Here is a 19646-nt window from a genome sequence, read left to right as displayed (position 1 = left end):
GGTTTGTTCGGCTGTATTAAATGCTTCTAACTGCTGACTTTTATCGTTCTTAACAAGTCAAGACCAGACTGAATGTCTTTGAGGATAATTGTTTTTATTCATTTCCCTTCTGTACTGCTAAAATGGAGGCGGTATGTAAATTAGGGAAAGAGATTTGGATTCAGAACTGCCCCAGACCACTGCTAGTTCTCAGAAGGAGGCAAAGCCAAATCTCCAGTTAGATCACTGCATGGCTCTGTGATAAGGGGTCCTCCTGCAAAATGGACAGAATGTCTTCATTCTTTAAGGTGGCCTCCATGCCACTATTAACCTGACTTGTGCACAGAATCCACTTTTTTAAAAATCTGGGCTGATTATATCAATGCTCCCAACATGATGTTCTTACCCATGTCCTTGACAATGCAATCAATGACTAGGCTTGAAGTGATGAAGTGAAGTCACTCAGTCATGTCCGACTCTGTGACCCCATGGACTGTAGCCTACCAGGCTCCTCCTTCATGGGATTTTCCAGGCAAGAGTACTGGAGTGGGTTGCCATTTCCTTCTTCAGAGGATCTTCCCCACCTGGGGATCGAACCCAGGCCTCCTGCATTATAGGCAGATGCTTTACCTTCTGAGCCACCAGGGAAGCCAACGAGTAGGCTTATGTCATGGAAATTACTGAAGGCTGGGGCTCAGACTTTCTGGACCCTGGTCTCAATTCTACCATGTATGTGCCATGTGACTGTGGGATAAAGAAATAAAGCCATGGTTCTCAAACCAAAGTGATTCCTTCCCCCCTGAACATCTGGCAATGTCTGAAGACATATTTGATTGTCACAACTTGGAGGTGCTACTGGTATTCTAGTGCATAATGGTGCTAAAATCTACAATGCACAAGGTTGTCCCCACAACAAAGAACTATCTGGCTTAAAATACCAATAGTGCAAGGTAGAGAAACCCCAGACATAAAGAATCTATAATTGTGACCACCATTCAGCACTGATGCAGTCAAACAAAAACCACAGCTCACAAAAATGCCATAAACTTTGAACTACAGAATCCTCAAGTGGATAGACATGGATCCCCTGGTTCTTACTTCATGCTCAGGACTGTTTCAGGTTCTGCAGAAAAACACAAAAGTGTAAGGCATGGCCTTTTGCTTATTCCTTCAGAAACTGGAAATCAGAATAAAGCATCAAGGTCTAATAGGATAATTCCTCATTGATCCATTCCAGTAATTTTTTGCTGCCTCTAATAGGATAATTCCTCATTGATCCATTCCAGTAATTTTTTGCTGCCTCTCGACATGGTGCCCAGTCTAATTACAGGATGACTCCCCATCCCTCTGGGATGCCACTTTTCATTCTCATTCACTTCCTTGTTCTGAAGAAACAGCAATTTCCCACTGAATGGTTATTAGCCTTTTTCCCTTTAAGAGACTAAGAAGGAAGAAAAGCCCACAGGATAATTTTAAAAGTTGTTGCTCCAGTTTTTCTCCAACTTTAGAAATCTCTGTTGGCTTTTAATTAAGAACTTGCATTTAGACTGTGAGATGAACCAGATTTGAAGGACTGTTTTTTTCTCTCCTATAATGAAATGGCTCTCGTTTCCCTAGGAGGGGTTTTCCCCAGATTCTCATTGTTCTACTAAAGATGATTTACATGGGCATCTGTGGAGATAGCTGACTCTCTGACTGGAGACAGGGGCCAGGGTAGACACATGATGGCTTCCCTCTGAGAAACTAGGAAATAAACACCCTGGGGATGCTGAGCTGAAATCCTCACAAACTCCAGTGTGGAATGGCTTGGAGGTGGGGTCAGTCAGAGTCCCAAAGAGTGGCAGCAGGGGCTCTATGATATAAGTTCCAGAAATCTGCCATGAATGTGACTGAATCCGGCAGCTGTCTCAGACACCTACAATGCCATGTCAGCCTACTTCTTCTCCTCATTCAGCCTTGAGGATCAGGCATATTCAGAAGGACTCAACTGCTACAATTAGCCACACACCCAATTCTTGGGCACCCATGTGTCCAGGCTTTTAGATCCAAATTCTTTTCTCTGAGCCATTTGGCTAAGTATCAAGGTAAAATGATGATTTCCTTTATAGAATTTAATAGAAGGAAGTACTGAATTATGAGGACAAGATATCTGAATATCCCTAAAATATCTCCCTCAAAGCTATTTATTAATTACAAAAGGAAAAGAGTGGATAAACCTGACAGACATTACTTTAACGAAGTGCTCAAGGTCAGCATCACCAATAATTAGACACATCAATATCTTATGCCCTTCCTATGATGAACCGGGAAGGGCACTGCCTCCTTCCAGTGGTATTCCTGACCACAAGTATTTAACTTCAGTCTACGCAAGAGTAAATCATCAGACAAACTCAAACTCAAGGAGCTTCTATGAAATAATCAATACTCTTCAAAAGTGTCAAGTTCGTGGAAGACAAAGGAAGACTGAGGAACTCTCACAGATCAGAGGAGACAAGGAAACTATGACTACTTCTAAACACAACGTGGAATCCAGGACAGGATCCCAGACCAGAGAAAAAGGACATTGTGGGAAGGTAGTGAAACATAAGCAAGGTCTGTAGATAAGCTAAGAGCTTTGTATCGTACCACTGTTACTCTCCTGGTTTTCTTAACTGTCCTATGGTTATAGGATTATAATGTTAATACTAAGAGAGGCAGCATGAAGGTATACAAGAACTCTGTACTATTCTTGCAGCTTTCTCTAAGTATAAAATTATTTCAAAACAAAAATTTTTAAGTAATAGAAAACTGCCTACAAATAATCTTGGATCAATATAAGCCAAGGAGAGGCATAAGTTGATGGCCTGCTTTATTAACTGACTCAGCGGCATGAATTTGAGCACACTCCTGGAGATAGCAGAGGACACAGGAGCCTAGAGTGCTGCAGTCCATGCAGTCACAAAAAGTTGCATGCAACTTAGTGACTGAGCAACAACAGCAAACAAATCAGACTTTCTAGAAAGGTAGGAAATAACAATAATGTGTGTGTGTGTGTATACATATATATATATAGTCAAGAATGAGACTTATCCATGCTGGCGTAACCAAAACTGATGCAGAAATGTACTTCTAAGTCCGAACACTGAGATTTAAAAATTTTATCTCAGAATGAAACAGCCCACTGAGAAACTCTCCTTCTAAATCCAAGTAGGTTTTGCTTTTTTTTTTTTTTTTTTCTCAAATAAGCCCTTTGCATCTATGATCACAAACTAATGCAGAAAAATCTTAGATAAGGCAAAGCCCAGAGAAGGGTCCAGTGTCCTACAGGCTTCAGGAAGGCTCCCACATTCTGACTACCCAATATCTCACGACTGCCAAGACACATACCCACCCTGTCTAGATCAGTGTTTAGATACGCTTACAAACAGTGTTCTTGTTGGAAGTTCAGTTCAGGTCAGTCGCTCAGTTGTGTCTGACTCTTTGTGACCCCATGAATCGCAGCACGCCAGGCCTCCCTGTCCATCACCAACTCCCGGAGTTCACCCAAACCCATGTCCATCAAGTCGGTGACTCCATCCAACCACCTCATCCTCTGTCATCCCCTTCTCCTCCTGCCCTCAATCTTTCCCAGCATCAGGGTCTTTTCAAATGAGTCAGCTCTTCGCATCAGGTGGCCAAAGTACTGGAGTTTCAGCTTCAACGTCAGTCCTTCCAATGAACACCCAGGACTGATCTCCTTTAGGATGGACTGGTTGGATCTCTTTGCAGTCCATGGGACTCTCAGGAGTCTTCTCCAACACCACAGTTCAAAAACATCAATTCTTCGGCACTCAGCTTTCTCTATAGTCCAACTCTCACATCCATACATGACCACTGGAAAAACCATAGCCTTGACTAGACGGACCTTTGTTGGCAAAGTAATGTCTCTGCTTTTGAATATGCTATCTAGGTTGGTCATAACTTTCCTTCCAAGGAGTAAGCATCTTTTAATTTCATGGCTGCAATCACCATCTACAGTGATTTTGGAGCTCAGAAAAATAAAGTCAGCCACTGTTTCCACTGTTTCCCCATCTGTTTGCTATGAAGTGATGGGACTGGATGCCATGATCTTAGTTTTCTGAATGTTGAGCTTTAAGCCAACTTTTTCACTCTCCTTTTCACTTTCATCAAGAGGCTCTTTAGTTCTTCACTTTCTGCCATTAGGGTGGTGTCATCTGCGTATCTGAGGTTATTGATATTTCTCCCAGCAATCTTGATTCCAGCTTGTGCTTCCTCCAGCCCAGCGTTTCTCATGATGTACTCTGCATATAAGTTAAATAAGCAGGATGACAATATACATCCTTGACATACTCCTTTTCCTATTTGGAACCAGTCTGTTGTTCCATGTCCCGTTCTAACTGTAGCTCCCTGACCTGCATACAGGTTTCTCAAGAGGCAGGTCAGGTGGTCTGGTATGCCCATCTCTTGAAGAATTTTCCACAGTTTATTGTGATCCACACAGTCAAAGGCTTTGGCATAGTCAATATTCCCAATATCATAGTTATCAGGGAAACACAAATTAAAACCCATTAAAGCTGAGATACTTTAATGGGTATCTCATACCCATACAGCTAAGATTAGGAAGACTGAATCCCAAGTTAACAACTAAAACCATAGTAGGTAGAACAAAGAAAAGCCATAAGCAATCACAACTAAGATATCAAACCATATATTGAGTAATTACTTTACATGCCAGATACTGTTCTAAGCCCCTCTACATATATTACCTCAATTCATCCCCAAAATAACCCTCTTTGATGGGTCTTATTAACAGACCCACATTACAGATGAGGAAACTAAAGCCAGGAAATATAATGCCTCCCATACCCAGTATATTTCTTGTCAGGTATATTGAATTTAATTACATATAATAAAATCCAATCTTTAAAGGTACATAACAATATAAACTATAAACCCAACTCTCAAAAAGTTCCCTCAGCCCCTTTTGCAGTTGACCCCTCTCCCACTCTAGACTCTGGCAACAACTGGTCCACTTTCTTTTCTTACACTTTTGCCTCTACTCAGACGGTAAAGCGTCTGCCTACAATGAGGGAGACCTGGGTTCAATTCCTGGGTTGGGAAGATCTTCTGGAGAAGGAAATGGCACCCCACTCCAGTATTCTTGCCTGGAAAATCCTATGGATGGAGGAGCCTGGTAGGCTACAATCCATGGGGTCACAAAGAGTAGGACACAACTGAGCAAATTCACTCACTCATTCACTCATAATGTTACACAATGAAATAATACAATATGGAAATTTTTATTATCTGACTCCTTTTACTTAGCATAAAGCTTTTGAGATTTATAGAGGTTGTTGCATTTATTAGTTGCTCATTTCTTTAAATTACTAAGTACTATTCCATTGTATGAATTAATTACCATTTTCTTATATAGTTTATGTCCCGCTGGTGGACAATTGAGTCATTTTCAATTTGAGGTTACAATGAATGACACTGCTATCAACATTTGCATATATGTCTTTTTGTGGACATATGTATATGCTTTAATTCCACTTGCCTATATACCTACCCTAAGAGTGAGACTGCTAGGTCTTATGGTAATTGTATGTGTGACTATAAGAAACTGAGGCTACAATGCCGTACTGAATGAAGGGATGCAATGGAGGCAGGCCCAAGCCACTGCCGTGGCCATGTAGCGCTCACCCGCCAGAAGAATACGACAAAGCTGAGTGACAGGGTTAAGGGAAAGCGCCGAGATGCCGGCTTTCTGCTGCCACTGGCAAGCAGAGGGACTCAGAGATCATGTAGCAGAAGCAGAAAAAGGCAAACGGGAAGGAAGAACCCAAGTTGTGGCTTCATGTCCAGCCCTCTTGCCCTCTACCTGTGTGCCTGGAGCCAGTCCCACCACGTGGGTGTTTTCTCCTGGAGAGCTCACAGATCCCAGCATCTATGGCAGCCTCTTTGCCCTGAGTCTGCAGGGGTCCCTTTTGTGCTTTCTTCACCTCAGGTACCCTCTCTCTCCGTGGGTCACTCCTGGGGGTGACCCCTCCTCAGTGATTTTTATCCTTGTGGGGCTCACCCCAAAGTATTAAAAGTAGCTTTGTAACGCAAAAAGAAACTGACACATTCTTTTCCAAAAGGCCATACTTTTTCACATTCAGCAATATATGAGATCTCCAGTTTTTCTACATCCATGTCAGCACTTGGGACTCAGTCTTCCTAATCTTAGCTATATGGATGTGAGATACCCATTTAAGTATCTCAACTTTAATGGGTTTTAATTTGTGTTTCCCTGATAACCATGATATTGGGCATATTTTTGTGTGTTTATTCACCATTCATATATTTTCCCTGGTGAATCATGTCAATTTTTTTATCAACTAGTTTGTCACCTTATTATTGAATTGGAAGAGTTCTTTATATATTCTGGATACAAATATGTTTTGGAAATATTTTCTTCCGCTTTATGACTAATCTCTTCACTGAAGGTATCTTTCAAAGAATAGAATTTTTAAATTTGAACAAGTCTGCTTATCAATGTTCTTTTATGTTTCATGTTTTTTTGTGTTCTACCTAAGATATCTTTATTTAACCCAAGGTCGCCAAAATCTTCCCTTAAATTTTCTTCTAAGTATTTTAAAGCTTTAACTCTGGTTTTTAACTCTATGTCTCAGTTAATTTTTATGGCTGGTGTAAATACTTTGGCCACCTCATGTGAAGAGTTGACTCATTGGAAAAGACTCTGATGCTGGGAGGGATTGGGGGCAAGAGGAGAAGGGGACGACAGAGGATGAGATGGCTGGATGGCATCACTGACTCGATGGACATGAGTCTGAGTGAACTCTGGGAATTGGTGATGGACAGGGAGGCCTGGCGTGCTGCAATTCATGGGGTCGCAAAGAGTTGGACACGACTGAGCGACTGATCTGATCTGAAGATCTTCACAACCCAGATAATCACGATGGTGTGATCACTCACCTAGAGCCAGACATCCTGGAATGTGAAGTCAAGTGGGCCTTAGAAAGCATCACTATGAATAAAGCTAATGCAGGTGATGGAATTCCAGTTAAGCTATTCCAAATCCTGAAAGATGATGCTGTGAAAGTGTTGCACTCAATTTGCCAGCAAATTTGGAAAACTCAGCAGTGGCCACAGGACTGGAAAAGGTCAGTTTTCATTCCAATCCCAAAGAAAGGCAATGCCAAAGAATGCTCAAACTACCGCACAATTGCACTCATCTCACACGCTAGTAAAGTAATGCTCAAAATTCTCGAAACCCGGCTTTAGCAATACGTGAATTGTGAACTTCCAGGTCCTCAAGCTGGTTTTAGAAAAGGCAGAGGAACCAGAGATCAAATTGCCAACATCCGCTGGATCATCAAAAAAGCAAGAGAGTTCCAGAAAAACATCTATTTCTGCTTTATTTTTGACTATGCCAAACAAAGCCTTTGACTGTGTGGATCACAATGAACTGTGGAAAATTCAGAAAGAGATGGGAATACCAGACCCCCTGACCTGCCTCTTGAGAAACCTGTAGGCAGGTCAGGAAGCAACAGTTAGAACTGGACATGGAACAACAGACTGGTTGTGAATAGGAAAAGGAGTACATCAAGGCTGTATATTGTCACTCTGCTTATTTAACTTATATGCAGAGTACATCATGAGAAACGCTGGGCTGGAAGAAGCACAAGCTGGAATCAAGATTGCTGGGAGAAATATCAATAACCTAAGATACTCAGATGACACCACCCTTATGGCAGAAAGTGAAGAGGAACTAAAAAGCCTCTTGATGAAAGTGAAACAGGAGAGTGAAAAAGTTGGCCTAAAGCTCAACATTCAGAAAACTAAGATCATGGCATCTGGTCCCATCACTTCATGGGAAATAGATGGGGAAACAGTGGAAACAGTGTCAGACTTTTTATTTTGGGGGGCTCCAAAATCACTGTAGATGGTGACTGCAGCCATGAAATCAAAAGATGCTTACTCCTTGGAAGGAAAGTTATGTCCAACCTAGATAGCATATTCAAAAGCAGAGATATTATTTTTCCAACAAAGGTCCATCTAGTCAAGGCTATGGTTTTTCCAGTGGTCTTGTATGGATGTGAGAGTTGCACTGTGAAGAAAGCTGAACACAGAAGAATTGATGCTTTTGAACTGTGGTCCTGGAGAAGACTGCTCCAAGTCCCTTGGACTGCAAGGAGATCCAACCAGTCCATCCTAAAGGAGACCAGTCTTGGGTGTTCATTGGAAGCACTGATGCTAAAGCTGAAACTCCAATACTTTGGCCACCTCATGCAAAGAGTTGACTCATTTGAAAAGACCCTGATGCTGGGAGGGATTGGGGGCAGGAGGAGAAGGGGACGACAGAGGATGCAATGGTTGGATGGCGTCACCAACTCTATGCACATGAGTTTGGGTGAACTCCAGGAGTTGGTGATGGACAGGGAGGCCTGGCATGCTGTGATTCATGGGGTCACAAAGAGTCAGACACAACTGAGTGACTGAACTGAAGGCAATAGTTGAGGTTCCTTTTTTGTTATATGGCTATCCAGTTATTGTTGAAAAGACTGTCCTTTCCCCCATTTCATTATCTTTAAGTATTTTATTTTTATACTATTGTAAGTGAATTGTGAATTTCAATTTCCAATTGTTTAAAGCTTATGTAGACAAAACTTCAGTTTGGAAAATAGACAAAGCCTACCAAAAAAGCACTAGCCTTTTTTTTTTTTTAAAGCAATTTTAGCAAAACTCTAGTCTGTTTTCCAAACTTCAACTAATCCTTTTTAAATTCATTAGAATTTTTAATTGTAAAAGTAATACATGTTAATCATGACAGGTCAAAAATAGCAAAACTGAATAAAGAAAATATTCATAATCTTTCTCCATCTCACCCTTAATCCTCCTCTGAAGTAACTAGCTGTTAACATATGTTTCTTATGCTTCCACAATTCAAGCAAATAGTTTTCAGTGCCTGGGTGTGGGGGTCTGATGTTGTCAATAGTAAGAGAAAATGCCAAATTAACTTTTAAATCTGCCCTGTAAATAAACCTGAATTTCTTAAAATTTCCTCTATTAAAAACTACAAACATATTGCAATATAACCAAAATACAGAATAACCACTAAATAATAGAATGCACAGTACAAATATGATGAAACCATCCAGATACTATTTATATAACAACTTCAGCTCTCTAATCACTGTAAAGACTTAGAGCAAAAAGTACTTTCTGACCCAATTTAGCATTCAGCATTTTGTTCTTTGGACAGCCAGTCTCTCAAACATTAGTTTTTGCTCATGGCTTATACAACCACTCTTATAAATTTGCTTCTTTCAAGCCCATAGGAGACTAGAGGCAGCAAATTAAAGGTCAGGAAAGAAAATATAGAGAGCAAGAGCAAAAATAAGAGTAATATCGAAAACAGCTAAAGAGAACAAGTATAATCACTCTAAGTCATTTTACTCCGAAACCAGTTGACATATATCAATTCATAATGACTACATTCACCAGTTTGGAAATGGAAGGGACCTTGAAATTTATCTAATTCAATGTGCTTATTGACAGTGAAGTAAATCAAGACCTAAAGAGATTAATTGACATGTTGCTCAACTGAGGTGGTCTGTCTCTCTCACTCTTTTACACCCTCCTCCCCCAACACACACCTACTTACTGATTAAGGTGGATTGAGAACCTTAGTCCTACTTCACTACTCTAGCAATTAAGTTTGAAATGACCCATAGAAGATTATCTTTTTTGGAGTATGTTTCTGTATCTTAAACAAGGAATCTGATTATTTATTTTTGAAAAAGAAGCCTCCAATTTGGGCAAAATTTTAAATAGCTTTGTGTTTATCAAGAAAGACATAGGGGAGTGGTCCTAAGATGGCAGGGGAATATGACAGGGAGACCACTTTGTCCCCCACAAATTCATCAAAAGAACATTTGAACACTGAGAAAAATTCACAAAACAACTTCTGAATGCTGGCAGAGGACATCAGGCACCCAGAAAAGCAGCCCATTGTCTTCGAAAGGAGGTAGAAAAAAATATAAAAGATAAAAAGAGAGACAAAGAGGTAGGGACGGAGCTCCATCCCAGGAAGGGAGTCTTAAAAAGGAGAGAAGTTTCCAAACACCAGGAAACACTCTCACTGCCAAGTCTGTGGCGAGCCTTAGAACCACAGAGGGCAACATCCAGGAGGAAAAATTAATAAATAATTAAAACCCACAGATTACGTGCCCAACAGTAACTCCCCCAGTGGAGAAGCAGCACAGACGCCTGCATCCACCACTAGCAAGGCGGGGCTGGGCAGGGAGGCATGGGCTGCATTGCTTAGAGTAAGGACCGGGCCTGAATGCCCTGAGGGCAATCTGAGGAAACTAACTTGGGCTAGCAAACCAGTCTGTGGGATAACTACCACGCTAAAAGCCCTAACCTAAGGCACCACCAGGCCCACTCACAGAACAAAGGACTGAGCAGAGCTAGCCGGCTGCAGGCCGGCCCATTCCCCTCCATAGACAGACAGGCGAGGGCAGCCAGAACCAGAAGGGGGCAATCGCGGCCCCAGAGAGGCATTATCTACCAAACTGCAAGCAGGCTTCGTTGCTAACCAAGACTTCTTGGGATTCTGGATGGTCAACATTCGCCTGAGAAGCTGTGCCGGTTGTATACCCAGAAAACAAAGCAGCAGGAACGGGGGAGGCAATAAATCACAGCAACCATGCTTGCCAAACACCTGGTCACCTGAGCTGCTCGGATCTGGGAAGGGCACAAAACGCAGGCCCAACCAACTCTGCACCTCTGAGGACTACCCAAGTACCTAAACCTGTGCGGCTTAGACCTGGGAGGTGCATGCCGCGCAGGGCTGGCCTCAGACGGTTTCCGGGAGAGCAACCTAGAGCCTAAGCAGTGTTATTTGTTTGCACCGTCCCTCCCTCCCCACAGCGCAACTGAACAAGTGAGCCTAATAAAGTGTCCGCCACCATCCCCTTGTGCCAGGGTGGAAATTAGACACTGAAAAGACCAGCAAACAGAAGAAGCTAAAACAGAGGGACCCTCCTTGGAAATGACAGGTGCAATAGATTAAAACCCTGTAGTTAGTACCAACTACATAGGAAGGGGCCTATAGATCTTGAGAAATATAAGCCAGATCAAGGAACTATCTGAAAATGAACTGACCCCACACTGCCCACAACAACACCAGAGAAAGTCCTAGATATATTTTTACTATTTTTACTATCATTCTTTAATTTTTTTTAATTTTAAGTCCTCTATTACTCCTTTAATTTTCATTTTTATACCTACTATTACTTTGCAAAAAAAAAGAGACCCTATACTTCATATATATATATATATATATATATATATATATATATATATATTATAATTTTTGTGACTTTTTCCCCTCTTTTTCTTTAATATTGTATTTTTGAAAATCCAACCTCTACTCTAGATTTTTGATCTTTGCTTTTTGGTTTTTAGTATCAATTTTGTACCTTTAAGAACCCAATCTTCAGTATCCATTTTTACTTTGGAGAGAGATTACTGGCTTGACTGCTCTCTCCCACTTTGGACTCTCCTTTTTCTCCACCAGGTCGCTTCTATCTCCTCCCTCCCCCTTCTCTTCTCTGTATAACTCTGTGAACACCTCTGAGCGGTCCAGACTGTAGAGCGCACATAAGGAAGTGATTACTCGCTAGCTTGCTCTCTCCTCTTTTGATTCCACCTCATCTCATCCTGATCACCTCTATCTCCTTCCTCCCTCTTCTCTTCTCTATGTAACTGTGAACCTCTCTGGGTGTCCCTCACTGTGGAGAAACTTTTCCTCTTTAACCTAGATGTTTTATCAGTGGTGCTGTATAGATGGGGAACTCTTGAGGCCACTGTAAAAATAAGACTGAAAACCAGAAGCAGGAGGCTTAAGTCCAAATCCTGAGAACACCAGAGAACTCCTGACTCTGGGGAATATTAATCAACAGGAGCTCATCAAATGCTTCCATACCTACACTGAAACCAAGCACCACCCAAGAGCCAACAAGTCCAGAGCAAGACATACCACGCAAATTCTCCAGCAACACAGGAACATAGCCCTGAGCTTCAATATACAGGCTGCCCAAAGTCACTCCAAACCCACTGACAAATCATAACTTGTTACCAGACACTTCATTGCACTCCAGAGAGAAGAAGTCCAGGCCCACCCACCAGAACACCGACACAAGCTTCCCTAACGAGGAAACCTTGACAAGCCACCTATACAACCCCACCCACAGTGAGGAAACTCCACAAGAAAGAGAACTCCACAAACTGCCAGAATACAGAAAGGCCACCCCAAACACAGCAATATAAACAAGATGAAGAAACAGAGGAATACCCAGCAGGTAAAGGAACAGGATAAATGCCCACCAAACCAAACAAAAGAGGAAGAGATAGGGAATCTACCTGATAATGAATTCCGAAAAATGATAGTGAAAATTATACAAAATCTTGAAAACAAAAATGGAATCACAGATAAATAGCCTGGAGACAAGGATTGAGAAGATGCAAGAAAGGTTTAACAAGGACCTAGAAGAAATAAAAAAGAGTCAATATATAATGAATAATGCAATAAATGATATAAAAACACTCTGGAGGGAACAAATAGTAGAAAAACGGAGGCAGAAGATAGGATTAGTGAGGTAGAAGATAGAATGGTAAAAATAAATGAAGCAGACAGGAAAAAAGAAACGAATTAAAAGAAATGAGGACAATCTCAGAGACTTCTGGGACAATGTTAAAGGCCCCAACATTTGAATCATAGGAGTCCCAGAAGAAGAAGACAAAAAGAAAGACCATGAGAAAATACTTGAGGAGATAATAGTTGAAAATTTCCCTAAAATGGGGAAAGAAATTATCACCCAAGTCTGAGAAAACCAGAGTCCCAAACAAGATAAACCCAAGGTGAAACACCCCACGACACATATTAATCAAATTAACAAAGATCAAACACAAAGAACAAATATTAAAAGCATCAAGGGAAAAACAACAAATAACACACAAGGGAATTCCCATAAGGATAACAGCTGATCTTTCAATAGAAACTCTTCTGGCCAGGAGGGAATGGCAGGACATACTTAAAGTGATGAAAGAAAATAACCTACAGCCCAGATTACTGTACCCACAAGGATCTCATTCAAATATGAAGGAGAAATCAAAAGCTTTACAGACAAGCAAAAACTGAGAGAATTCAACACCACCAAATCAGCTCTCCAACAAATGCTAAAGGATCTTCTATATACAGGAAACACAAAAAGGGTGTATAAACTCAAACCCAAAACAATAAAGTAAATGGCAACGGGATCATACTTATCAATAGTTACCTTAAATGTAAATGGGCTGAATGCCCCAACCAAAAGACAAAGACTGGTTTAATGGATACAAAAACAAGACCCCTATATATGTTGTCTAGAAGAGACACACCTCAAAACCAGGGACACATACAGACTAAAAGTGAAGGGCTGAAAAAAGATAGTCCACGCAAATAGAGACCAAAAGAAAGCAGGAGTAGCAATACTCATATCAGATAAAATAGACTTTAAAATAAAGGCTGTGAAAAGAGACAAGGACACTACATAACCATCAAAGGGTCAATCCAAGAAGAAGATATAACAATTATAAATATATATGCACCCAACATAGGAGCACCGCAATATGTAAGACAAATGCTAACAAGTCTGAAAGGGGAAATTAACAATAACAGAGTAATAGTGGGAGAATTTAATACCCCACTCACACCTATGGATAGATCAACTAAACAGAAAATTAACAAGGAAACACAAACTTTAAATGATACAATAGACCAGTTAGACCTAATTGATATCTATAAGACATTTCACCCCAAAACAATGAATTTCACCTTTTTCTCAAGAGCACACAGAACCTTCTCCAAGATAGATCACATCCTGGGCCATAAATCTAGCCTTGGTAATTTCAAAAAAATTTAAATCTTTCCAAGCATCTTTTCTGACCACAATGCAATAAGAGTAGATCTCAATTACAGGAGAAAAACTATTAAAAATTCCAACATATGGAGGCTGAACAACATGCTGAGTAACCAACAAATCACAGAAGAAATAAAAAAAGAAATCAAAATATGCATAAAAATGAATAAAAATGAAAACACAACAACCCAAAACCTGTGGGACACTGTAAAAGCAGTGCTAAGGGGAAGGTTCATAGCAATACAGGCATACCTCAAGAAACAAGAAAAAAGTCAAATAAATAACCTAACTCTACACCAAAGCAACCAGAAAAGAAATGAAGAACCCCAGGGTTAGTAGAAGGAAAGAAATCTTAAAAATTAGGGCAGAAATAAATGCAAGAGAAACAAAGGATACCATAGCAAAGATCAACGAAGCCAAAAGCTGGTTCTTTGAAAGGATAAATAAAATTGACAAACCATTAGCCAGACTCATCAAGAAACAAAGGGAGAAAAATCAAATCAATAAAGTTAGAAATGAAAATGGAGAGATCACAACAGACAACACAGAAATATAAAGGATCATAAGAGACTACTGTCAGCAATTATATGCCAATAAAATGGACAACTTGGAAGAAATGGACAAATTCTTAGAAAAGTACAACTTTCCAAAACTGAACCAGGAAGAAATTGAAAATCTTAACAGACCTATCACAAGCATGGAAATAGAAACTGTAATCAGAAATCTTCCAGCAAACAAAGGCACAGGTCCAGACGGCTTCACAGCTGAATTCTATCAAAAATTTAGAGAAGAGCTAACACCTATCCTACTCAAACTCTTCCAGAAAATTGAAGAAGAAGGTAAACTTTCAAACTCATTCTATGAGGCTACCATCACCCTAATACCAAAACCTGACAAAGATGCCACAAAAAAAGAAAACTACAGGCCAATATCGCTGATGAACATAGATGCAGAAATCCTCAACAAAATTCTAGCAATCAGAATCCAACAGCACATTAAAAAGATCATACATCATGACCAAGTGGGCTTTATCCCAGGGATAAAAGGATTCTTCAATATCCACAAATCAATCAATGTAATACACCACATTAACAAATTGAAAAATAAAAGCCATATGATTATCTCAGTAGATGCAGAGAAAGCCTTAGACAAAATTCAACATCCATTTATGATAAAAACTCTCCAGAAAGCAGGAATAGAAGGAACATACCTCAACATAATAAAAGCTATATATGACAAGCCCACAGCAAACATTATCCTCAATGGTGAAAAATTGAAAGCATTTCCCCTAAATTCAGGAACAAGACAACGGTGCCCACTCTCACCACTACTATTCAACATAGTTTTGGAAGTTTTGGCCACAGCAATCAGAGCAGAAAAAGAAATAAAAGGAATCCAAATTGGAAAAGAAGAAGTAAAACTCTCACTGTTTGCAGATGACATGATCCTCTACATAGAAAACCCTAAAGACTCCACCAGAAAATTACTAGAGCTAATCAATGAATATAGTAAAGTTGCAGGATATAAAATCAACACACAGAAATCCCTTGCATTCCTGTACACTAATAATGAGAAAATAGAAAGAGAAATTAAGGAAACAATTCCATTCACCATCACAAGGAAATTAATAAAATACTTAGGACTATATCTACCTAAAGAAACAAAAGACCTATATATAGAAAACTACAGAACACTAGTGAAAGAAATCGGAGAGGACACTAATAGATGGAGAAATGTACCATGTTCATGGATCAGAAGAATCAATATAATGAAAATGAGTATACTACCCAAAGCAATCTATAGATTCAATGCAATCCCTATCAAGCTACCAATGGTATTTTTCACAGAGCTAGAACAAATAATTTCACAATTTGTATGGAAATACAAAAAAACTCGAATAGCCAAAGCAATCTTGAGAAAGAAGAATGGAACTGGAGGAATCAACCTGCCTGACTTCAGACTCTACTACAAAGCCACAGTCATCAAGACAGTATGGTACTGGCACAAAGACAGAAATATAGATCAATGGAACAAAATAGAAAGCCCAAAGATAAATCCACACACCTATGGACACCTTATCTTTGACAAAGGAGGCAAGAATATACAATGGAGAAAAGACAATCTCTTTAACAAGTGGTACTGAGAAAACTAATCAACCACTTGTAAAAGTGGTTGTAAAAGAATGAAACTAGAACATTTTCTAACACCACACACAAAAATAAACTCAAAATGGATTAAAGATCTAAACATAAGACCAGAAACTATAAAACTCCTAGAGGAAAACATAGGCAAAACACTCTCTGACATAAATCACAGCAGGATCCTCTATGATCCACTTCCTAGAATATTGGAAATAAAAGCAAAAATAAACAAATGGGACCCAATTAAACTTAAAAGCTTCTGCACAACAAAGGAAACTATAAGCAAGGTGAAAAGACAGCCTTCAGAATGGGAGAAAATAATAGCAAATGAAGCAACTGACAAAGAATTAATCTCAAAAATATACAAGCAACTCCTGCAGCTCAATTCCAGAAAAATAAACGACCCAATCAAAAAATGGGCCAAAGAACTAAATAGACATTTCTCCAAAGAAGACATGCAGATGGCTAACAAACACATGAAAGATGCTCAACATCACTCATTATCAGAGAAATGCAAATGAAAACCACTATGAGGTACCATTTCACACCAGTCAGAATGGCTGCAATCCAAAAGTCTACAAGCAATAAATGCTGGAGAGGGTGTGGAGAAAAGGGAACCCTCTTACACTGTTGGTGGGAATGCAAACTAGTATAGCCACTATGGAGAACAGTGTGGAGATTCCTTAAAAAACTGGAAATAGAACTGCCATATGACCCAGCAATCCCACTGCTGGGCATACACACTGAGGAAACCAGAATTGAAAGAGACATGTGTACCCCAATGTTCATCACAGCACTGTTTATAATAGCCCAGACATGGAAGCAACCTGTCCATCAGCAGATGAATGGGTAAGAAAACTGTGGTACATATACACAATGGAGTATTAGTCAGCCATTAAAAAGAATAGATTTGAATCAGTTCTAATGAGGTGGATGAAACCAGAGCCTATTATACAGAGTGAAGTAAGCCAGAAAGAAAAACACCAATACAGTATACTAATGCATATATATGGAATTTAGAAAGATGGCAATGGTAACCCTGTATGCGAGACAGCAGAAGAGACACAGATGTATAGAACAGTCTTACGGACTCTGTAGGAGACCGCAAGGGTGGGATGCTTTGGGAGAATGGCATTGTATAATATCATGTGTAATATGATATGTGAAATGAATCCCCCAGTCCAGGTTTGATGCATGATACAGGATGCTTAGGGCTGGTGCACTGGGATGACCCAGAGGGATGGTATGGGGTGGGAGGTGGGAGGGGGGTTCAGGATGGGAAACACGTGAACACCTATGGCAGATTCATGTTGATGTATGGCAAAACCAGGGAGAAGGCAATGGCACCCCACTCCAGTACTGTTGCCCGGAAAATCCCATGGATGGAGGAGCCTGGTAGGCTGCAGTCCATGGGGTCGCTAAGAGTCAGACACGACTGAGCGACTTCACTTTCACTTTCCACTTTCATGCATTGGAGAAGGAAATGGCAACCCACTCCAGTGTTCTTGCCTGGAGAATCCCATGGATGGAGAAGCCTGGTAGGCTGCAGCCCATTGGGTTGCACAGAGTCGGACACGACTGAAGCGACTTAGCAGCAGCATGGCAAAACCAATACAATATTGTAAAGTAATTAGCCTCCAATTAAAATAAATAAATTTATATTTTAAAAAAAGAAAGTCATATTGTTGAACATCTCATTTTGCAGCAGAGTTATATAAATTACAAATGATGGTGTGTTTATGCCTATGCACAACTACATATGTCTGTGTATTTGTGTATGTGTGTTAGGAAGCACCCAAATTATTCAAGCTCTCAACAATCATTTTGTGCATCTTTGCCCAAATCCACATTACAAACATCTCACAGATAGCCTGAAATCATCCATTGTGGAAATATTTACACCACAAAAATCAGATTTTGCTACAAATCAGAACTTTTTTCCCAGAAAGCTGGTTGTGAACCATTTATCAATATACTACTTGATAAAACTATACATATATTCCTTGAAAGAAAATGTAGCCTTGACAACTACATGTCAAGTTTTTGAAAGCATGCAAGGTAAAGATTCTATTTTCAGTTGTTTACTGTTGATGCTTTAAGAACTTCATTTGTTTTCACAGACATTTAAATTGGTTGGTTATTTTCAGTTTTGGGAAGAAATCAAGGCCTTTTTCTATTATTGGCATCTTACTAAATAGTTAATAAGATAAGTAGGAAGAGGAAAAATATGTATTAGCTGTTCAGATTTGCCAAGCAGTACTTCAGTATGACGTGAGCAGAAAACCAAGGTCCTAGTTCCATGGCTTGCTGTGTGATGAGGCGCACAGCATATGACAGCCATATCTCATATTCCATGCGCAGTCCTAAAGAGCTGGAAAACAATTTTTAATGTTTTTTTTTTTATTAACTCGAGAGGTCTCGTGCTATAGAAACAGAGTAAAAATATAGTACCACATGACAAGAGCTCAGAAGTTTCAGACCTAACTTCATGAAGTATATATAATATTTACAAGTCCTATATATATTATTGCCAATTACTTTTGCTCTTACAAAACCCTTCTTAAATAAATGTGGTTCTCTTGTGAGTGACTTCAGTCAGATTTTTCATGGTTAAAAGGGGGCTCTTTGACATAGTGACCAAAAGCATTGCTGGGGTATTATATGTGATAATCAGATAGTTCCCCCAGCTCTCATATATCCACTTTATAAAATGGAATACAAGTCTTACTAAATCTTTATTAAAAGAGACCAAAGGTCAGTTGGCATAATACCAGTGAGAGTTTTAAAACTGATAATATAAAGTGGTTTGGTTTTAAAAACACCCAGACTATGTATGCAGGCACTACTCTTTTCTGAAAACAGCTTTATCAAGATGTAGTTCACATAGTATATGTACACGTCATTCATTTCAAGTGTACAATTCCATAGCTTTTAGTTATTCACAGAGTTGTGTACTCATCACCACACTTAGCCTTAGAACATTTTTCATTACCCTCTCAAAACACTCTGCTCCTTAGTGATCACCTTCTGGTCCTCTAATCCCACTCCTAGATGGGGCGACCACTAATTAACTTTCTTATTCTATACCTGTTCCTGTGCTGCTGCTAAGTCGCTTCAGTCATGTCCGACTCTGTGCTTAGTCTGTATATTTAATATAAGTGGAATCACACAATAGGTGGTGCACTGTGATTGGCTTCTTTCATTTAGCACAAGATTTTCAAGGTTCATCCATGGTGTAGCATGTATCAGTGCTAAATTTCTTTATACAGAAGAAGAGTATTCCATTTTATGGATATATCATGTTTTGTCTATACACTCATCAGTCAATGGACATTTTCTTGTTTCTACTTCTTGGTTCTTATGAATAAAACTACTATGAACATTCTCTAGAAGTTTTTTGTGGACATATGTTTTCACATTTCTTTGGGCACATACTTGGGAGTAGAATTGCTGGGTCATATAATTGTTTAACCATTTGCAAAACTACCAGATTGTTTTCTAAAGCAGCTGCACCCCTTTACATTCCTATCTCAGGCAACATTCTTTACCCAGTTTAATGCCTAGGAAAATGTAT

The 19646-nt window shown here is 39.7% G+C and overlaps 1 non-coding gene across 1 annotated transcript; it reads right to left on the bottom strand.

Moving 5' to 3' along the window:
• Positions 1-555: 555 nt before the first annotated feature.
• On the bottom strand, positions 556-627 carry TRNAY-AUA (transfer RNA tyrosine (anticodon AUA)). Its single transcript has one exon. It is a non-coding gene; the product is annotated as a tRNA-Tyr (tRNA).
• Between the last annotated feature and the right edge of the window lie 19019 nt (positions 628-19646).

The sequence above is a fragment of the Bos taurus genome, chromosome 23 (genome assembly GCF_002263795.3).
Source record: "Bos taurus isolate L1 Dominette 01449 registration number 42190680 breed Hereford chromosome 23, ARS-UCD2.0, whole genome shotgun sequence".
NCBI lineage: Eukaryota > Metazoa > Chordata > Mammalia > Artiodactyla > Bovidae > Bos > Bos taurus.
The sequence above is the reverse complement of the archived record's forward strand: the minus strand, read 5'-3'. Positions and strand labels throughout refer to the sequence as shown.